Here is an 8,241-nt window from a genome sequence, read left to right on the forward strand (position 1 = left end):
TCTTACGAATGACAGGATTTTGTTCTTCTTTATTGCTAAATAGAATTCCATTGTGTGTATTGCCATAATTTTATAATTCATTCATCTGTTGATGGACATCAGCCACCCCTCTGATAGAGAATATACAGAATATACAAAGAACTCAAAAGACTCTACAGTAGTAAAACAAATAACCCAATCAAGAAATGGGTAACTGACTTGTATAGACACTTCACAAAAGAAGAGATATAAATGGCCAATAGATACATGAAAAGATGTTCAACATCACTAGCCATCAGGGAGATGCAAATCAAAACTACACTGAGAGCCGGGCATGGTGGCACATGCTTGCAATCCCAGCATTTGGGAGGCTGAGACCAGAGGGTCACAGTTCGCAGACAGACTCAGCTACTTAGTGAGGCCCTCTGCAACTTAGTGAGACCCTGTTTCAAAATAAAGAATAAAAAAATAGGGCAGGGGATGTAGCTTGGAGGTCAAATGCCCCTGGGTTCCATCCCCAGATCCACAAAACAAACAAACAAACAAGCAAACAAACAAACAAACAAAAAAAAACACACTGAGATTTCATCTAACCCTAATTTGAGTGGCAAGCATAAAGAAATCAAATAACAGCAAATACTGGCGAGAATGTGAGGAAATAGGAACTTTTTTACACTGTTAGTGTGAGTACAAACTAGTTCAACATCTATGGAGATCAGTGTGGAGATTCCTCATAAAACTAGGAAGGGATCCACCATATGATCCGGCTATACCACTCCTGGGTATCTTTCCAAAGGGGTTGAAATCATAGAACTACACTAACATATGCATACCCATGTTCACAGCAGCACAATTCACAATTTTCTTTTCATTTTTACTATTGCCATCCTAGCCCAATGTGTCTACCTTCCTCTCTCCCCTGCTATTTTCCTAACCCCCAAATTGAGCTTCCTAATTTGTTTCCTTGATCATTGATTCACTGACATTTTATTTTGTGTGTCTTTGATATTACATTTTGATGTAAATTCTCTAAAGAGACTGCCTGAACTAAACCCTAGATTGTGATCATTTTGATGAGTAAGTCAAAACTAGATGTTCTTTCTGTATTCTATTCATTTTTTTCTTTCCTTGGATGTGCTTTTATTTTTCTGACCAAACAGTGTTGAACCCTCTTAGCATATGATCTAAGAGAAAGATCGGGAAATCAAAATGCCACTGCAGATTTTGGATGACTGTTTTCATGTTTATGGCATGGGATTTGCTGCTGTTGTTGTTGGTGTGTGTGTGTGTGTGTGTGTGTGTGTGTGTGTGTGTGTGTGTTGCTAGGGATGGAACCCAGGGCATGTAGTGAGCCTCTCATTAACCTAGCAAGACCCTGTTTCAAAATAAAAATCAAATAGGGCTGGGAGTGCACCAGGCGTGGTAGCGCACGCTTGTAATCTCCGTGCTTGGGAGGCGGAGACAGGAGGATTATGCAGGTTCAAAGCCAGCTACGCTGGCTTAAGAGACCCTGTTTCCAAATAAAAAATATATAAAATAAAATAGGTCTGGTAGTGTAGTCCAGAGAAGGGTTTCCAGGAATCTCAGTACCACCAATAAATAAATAAATAAATAAATAAATAAATAAATAAATAAGCAAGCAAGCAAGCCTGGGAGTATATCTCAGAGGTAGAATACCCCTGGGTTCAATCCCTTTTACCAGAAAATAATAAATAAATAATTTACTATATGCTAGAACAACATTATTTCCTTATGTAAAATTGATAAAAATAAATATATAACCAATATTCTAGAAATGTATCCTATGGAAGCAGTTAAAACTGTAAAAAAAAATTTAGACTCTAAGGTTAGTTATAGAAGCACTTTCTTAAAGGTTAAAAAGTGGAAAATCTAAGCCAGGTATGGTGGCTCATGCTTCTAATGCCAGAACTTAAAAGAGGCTGAGACAGGAGGATCGCACAGGTTCAAAGCCAGCCTCAGCTACTTAGTGAGGCTCTCAGCAACTCAGTGAGACCCTGTTTCCAAATAAAATATAAAAATAGGTCTGGGAGTATAGCCCGGAGGTAAAAAAAAAAAAAAAAAAGCCCCTGGGTTCCACTCCCAGTACCACAAAAAATATATAAATACATAAAAATTAATTAATTAATTAATTAATTAGAAGGGTTGGGGATGTAACTTTGAGATAGAATGTCCCTGGGTTCAATTCCCAGTACCACAGAAAGAAAAAGAAAAAAAAAAGTTCTACCAGGCATTCTAATTCTGCTGTGCAAAGAGTAAACTATAGCCAAGCATGCGTAAACTATAGCTGAACATGGGGTGCACACCTGTTGAACGGCAAAATTAAGTTTGACCACACCAGAGACTGCCTTGTAGCCAAGAGAGTGGCCTCTCCATTCCCCCCCAAGGGGGGGGCTGACAAGGATGGAAGAGAGAGGAAGAAAGAGAGAGGAAGAGAGAGAGAGAGAGAGAGAGAGAGAGAGAGAGAGAGAGAGAGAGAGAGAAACAGAGAGGGAGGGAGGGAGAGAGAGAGAAACAGAGAGAAGCAGAGGGGGAGAGAAAGGAAGAAGAGAAAAAGCCAGGCATGGTGGTGCACGTTTATAATCCCTGTGCTTAGGAGGCTGAGACAGGAGGATTGCACAGTTTCGAAGCCAGCCTCAGCTACTTAGTGAGGCTCTCAGAAACTTAGTGAGACCCTGTTTCCAAATAAAATATAAAATAGGTCTGGGAGTGTAGCCTGGAGGTAGAAAGCCTGTGGGTTCCATCCCCAGTACCACCAAAAAAAAAAAAAAAAAGCAAAAGAGAGAGTGTGGGCCACGGTGTCAGGGTTATAAACCGGCTGGGTGGGGTTACATGTTGGGGGCTAATAGGCTAGGAGAAATGCCTTTTGAAATAATTGGCTGAGTCCCACGGGGGGAGTAGTATGGACAGGTGATTGGGCCGGGGTCAGCAGGGAATGTCCTTTTCACTGATTGGCCAAGGTGAACCAGGAGAGGAGGGCAAATCCTCCTGGTAACTGACCAGGTCTGGCTGGAGGGGGATGGTGACTTATCTGGTCAGACCAGGACCTCTCAGGAAATGGATGCTTAGCTCATGGGGGATTTCTGAAATAGAAAATTCATCTAAAATTCCTCCCTTTTTCTTTTGGTTGTGGATAAGGGACATTGTTGATCGGTTTGGCTGCTTTGAGCTGGATGGGGCGACGTGGGGGATTTAGGGGGGAGTTAGCAGGAAGAAAGCGACTAAAAGTCCAAGGACCCAGGCGCCAAAGGCAAAAATCTCAAAAGGGGTAAATTAAGAAAAGGAGCCAACAAGGGAAATCAGCCAGCTGTCCTGTTGAAGTCTGTATAGGAACAGTAAGCCCCGGCATGTCAAAGGTAGCATCTGTCAGCATCTATAAGGGAAGTGAAAAGAAATGATCACATCCAACAAAAGATGCCAAGAAAAGGAGACAAATGGAGATGTAACAAACTGACAGTAGGAGAAGCTATGTTCTCATCCAGTCCTGTGGACTAACAGGACTTAACCCAACAGAGAAGACAACAATCAGGGGGATGTAAAACCCCAAAATTCAGGGGTTAGAGCACTGTTCAAAATAAGTTAATACAGGACTCATGAATGCTGTATCCCAACCCGAGTTAAGAGGTAAAAGTGGGCAAGGCCAAAGATGGGTGGGTCGATGAGGCAGTGAGTCAGTGTCTGCTCATGGATCTCAAGACTTTATACAGAGGTGACCACTTCTCCAAATGAACAGTCTTCTAGTGTCATTGTCAGGAGCAGCTGATAATCCCTGAGAAGAAGCTGGTTGAACATTTGATTAGAAATCTGGGTAATTCAGCAGGGCGTGGTGGCACATGCTTGTAATCTCCGTACTTGGGAGGCAGAGACAGGAGGATCACGCTGGTTTGAAGCCAGCCTGGCTGGCTTAAGAGACCCTGTTTCCAAATAAAAATACAAAATGGGTCTGGGAGTGTAGCCGGGAGGTAGAAGGGCTTCCAGGAACCCCAGTACCACCAAGAAAAAATATCTGGGTAATTCAGTCTTGGAAGAATCGGATAATACAGGGGGGCTATTATTAGGATCAGGCCTAGGGTGAGGAAGGGGCCCAAGAGTGGTAGTAACCATGGAGCCATCCCCTCCCATATTCACCAGGAAGCCTCTTGGTGCCATGAGGTCCTTTTATCCTTTAGGTCTTGTACTAAAACACTGTACAAGTAGTATAGGTTATATTCCACCCGACCAGATTGATTAACATAATAGCAATATTCCCCTCCTATGAAAAGGCAAGTGCCCCCTTTTCCAGTAATAAGCAGGTCAAGGGCTCTCCTATTCTGAGTATGACCTCAGCTAAAGAGGAAAGTTGTTGTTAGAGTGCCTGGATGTACTGCACAGAGGCCTTGGCTGTGGTAGTAAGATTTTCATTGAGATCTAAAAGTTCCTGTCCAAAGGATTGTGCCTGAATAAGAGCATGTGCCAATCCCCCTGCTGCCAGTTCCAAAGCTATAACTGCTATAACTAAACTAACACCTACAAGGACAGCTAGGTTGACTGCCCAATCATATGTGCCTTGGATAAGTCGCAGTTAGGTCCAGGGAAGAAGTTGTCAGCCATGGGGGAGGTGAGCAGGTCAGTCAGTGACCTCAGCCTCAGTATATGAGGTCAGGAGGGCAATCAGGGTAACTGAATAACAGGGTCCCATTGTGGTGGGCCCAAGACAAGGGAAGACTTGAGAGGAATGTAGGAAAAGCATGCCTGTGGAAGAGTAATTGAACTCCCATTTAGTGGGATCCATCAGGTCAAAGATGGGCATAAGGAACTGTTCCTGGCCCAGCAGGAAGTTAGGCTGAGAAAAAAGGGAATTGGGGGGAGGAAGGACCTGAGTAAAGGTCTCTTTGAACAGGTTGGGGTGGACATAACGTTAAAGGGCATCACTGGGATGGAAATTAGCAAGGACCTGTGGAGCAGCTCACATAGGAAATAGATTAAAGTACTGATATTTGAGAAGTTGGCCAATAAGGATAGGGAGAGGGAGGGAATTGTGTCCCATGAGAAGAAAAAGGTGAGATTTAATTGTTTGAGATAAGCCACTGTCTATTGTCTAGTGACACTGAGGGTTTCCAGAGCCTTGGTTGTGCAAGAATCTTGGATTTTTTTATTTCAATTTTTCCTCAGCCATGAAAGTAATTGTGATTATCAAATCCCACAGCCACAATGTGGCTCTGCCAGGTAGTAAGGTTGTTATTTTTTTATTATTTTGAAAGTGATAAGTTAAAATTTTTTTATTTTTATGTGGATCGTACTGAAAATGGCACACATTTAGACTGTGCTTGGTGCCCTCTCCCACCCCCACTTCCACTTCACCCCTCCCAACAATGCAGCATTCATACTTTTACACATATTCGAATGTAGCTCCTCCATTAATTGACCTTAGCCTTCTTCATCTCCTACTCTTCCATTTCAGCTATGCTGAGGTTTTCCCTCCATTATCTGGAGTCCCTTTGGTATTTCTAATACTCCCTAGTTTGGACATATTAGAAGAAAACATATGTCATTACTCTTTCTGTGCTGACTGGTCTTACTTAACACAATGTTCTCTAAGTCTTTCCATCTTCTTGCAAATGACATGATTTTGTTCTTCTTTATAGCTGAGTAGAATTCCATTGTGTGTATTTCCCATTACTTTGCAATCCATTCATCTGTTAATGGAGACATAGGTTGGGTCCATATTTTGGCTATTACAAATTGTACTGCTATGAACAAGGGTATGCATATGTTACTGTAGTTCTCTGATTTCAACCTCTTTGTAAAGATACCCAGGAGTGGTACAGCCAGATCATATGGTAGATCCATTCCCAGTTTTCTGAGGAATCTCAACACTGATTTCATAACAGCTGAACTAGTTTGCACGCCCACCAACAGTGTAAAAGAGTTCCTCTTTCCCCACATCTTCGCCAGCATTTGTTATTTGATTTCTTTATGCTTGCCACTCTGATTGGGGTTAGATGGAATCTCAGCATAGTTTTGATTTGCATCTCCCTAATGGCTAATGATGTTGAACATCTTTTCATGTATCTATTGGCCATTTGTATCTCTTTTTTTGTGAAGTGTCTATTCAATTCAGTTGCCCATTTCTTGATTGGGTTATTTGTTTTGCTAGTGTAGAGTCTTTTGAGCTCTTTATATATTCTGGATATTAGTCCTCTATCAAAGTGGTGGCTGGTAAAGACCTTCTCCCATTCTGTAGATTTGCTCTTTAGGTTCTTGACGGTTTCCTTTTTTTTTTTTTTTTTTTTTTTTTGGTGGTACTGAGGGTGGAACCCAGGAGCTTTCTACCTCCGGGTTATACTCCCAGACCTATTTTATACTTTTGGAAACAGGGTCTCACTAAGTTGCTGAGAGCCTTACTAAGTAGCTGAGGCTGGCTTCAAACCCATGCAATCCTCCTGTCTCAGTCTCCCAAGCACGGGGATTACAAGCGTGCGCCACCACGCCCAGCTGATAGTTTCCTTTGATGAGAAGAAACTTTTTAGTTTGATGCCATCCCACTTATTAACTCTTGCTTTAATTTTCAGTGCTTTGGAGATATTGTTGAGAAAGTTACTGCCTGTGCCTATATGCTGGAGTGTTGAACCTATGCCCTCCCCTTATAATTTCAGTCTCTGGTCTAATTTCCATGTCTTTGATCCATATTGAGTTGATTCCTGTGCACAGTAAGGGGTAAGGTTTTAGTTTTATATTTCTACAAATGGATAGCCACTTCTCCAAGCACTACTTGTTGAAAAGGCTGTCTTTTCTTCAGCGTATGAGTTTGGCCCCTTTGTCAAAAATTAATTGACTATAGGTGTGTGGGTTTGTTTCTGTATCTTCTAATCTGTTCCACTGGTCTGTATGCCTATTGTGCCAGTATCATGCTATTTTTACTACTATTGCTGTATAGTATAATTTGAAGTCAGGGACTGTGATGACTCTTGCATGGTTCTTATTGCTGAGGATTGCTTTGGCTATTCTGGGTCTTTTCTTTCTCCATATAAAATTCATGACTGACTTTTCTAGGTCTATGAAGAATGTCATTGGTATTTTGATAGGAATTGCATTGAATCTATAGGTCACATTTGGCAGAATAGCCATTTTGATTATATTAATTCTGCTTATCCATGAGCGAGGGAGATCTTTCCATCTTCCAAGGTCTTCTTCAATTTCTTTCTTTAATGTTTTATAGTTTTCAGTGTAGAGGTCTTTTATATCTTCGGTTAGTTTTATTCCTAGGTATTTTATTGGTTTTGAGGTTACAGTGAATGGAATTGTTTTATTTCTTTCATTGTGGATTCATTGTTGGCATATAGAAAAGCTACTGATTTCTTTAGACTGTTTTTGTGTCTTGCAACTTTGCTGAATTGGTTAATTATCTCCAGTAGTCTTTTGGTTGAGTTCTTTGGGTCTTCTAGATAAAGGATCATGTCATCTGCAAATAAGGATAATTTTAATTCCTCTCCTCCTATTTGAATTCCTATTTGAATTTCCCTCTCTTGTCTTATTACTGTGGCAAGAGTCTCAGGACTATATTGAAAAGGAGTGGTGATAGTGGGCATCCTTGTTTTGTTTCTGATTTTAGAGAAAATTCTTGCCATTTTTTCCCCATTCAATATGATGTTGGCTTTGAGTTTATTGTATATTGCCTTAATGATGTTGAAATATATTCCTTCTATCCCAATTTTCTGCAGTTTTTAATATAATGGGTGTTGGATCTTGTCAAATGCTTTTTTAATATCTATTGATATGATCATGTGGTGAATAACATGTATTGATTTGTGTATGTTGAACCAGCCTTGCTTTTCTGGAATGAAAACAACTTGGCCATGGTGTACAATTCTCTTGATATGGTTTTGAATGCATATAGCTAGTCTTTTGTTTAGAATTTTTGCATTTATGTTCATCAAGGATATTGGTCTGTAATTTTCCTTTCTTGAGGTATCTTTATTTGGTTTGGAGATTAATGTGATACTGGCCTTGTAGAAGGAATTTGGGAGAATTACATCGCTTTCAATTTCCCAGAACAATTTGTGAAGTATTGGAACTAGTTATTCACTGAAGGTTTTGTAGAATTCAGCTGGAAACCCATCGAGGCCTGGGCTTTTCTTTGATGGCAGAATTTTTATTACTGTTTCTATTTCTTTGCTTGCTATTGGTTGGTTTAGGCTTGCTATATCCTCTTGGTTCAATTTAAGTAGGTTATATGTGCTTAGAAATTATCTATTTCTTCCATGT

This window comes from Muscardinus avellanarius, assembly GCF_963383645.1.
Source record: "Muscardinus avellanarius genome assembly, chromosome: 10".
Classification (NCBI taxonomy): domain Eukaryota; kingdom Metazoa; phylum Chordata; class Mammalia; order Rodentia; family Gliridae; genus Muscardinus; species Muscardinus avellanarius.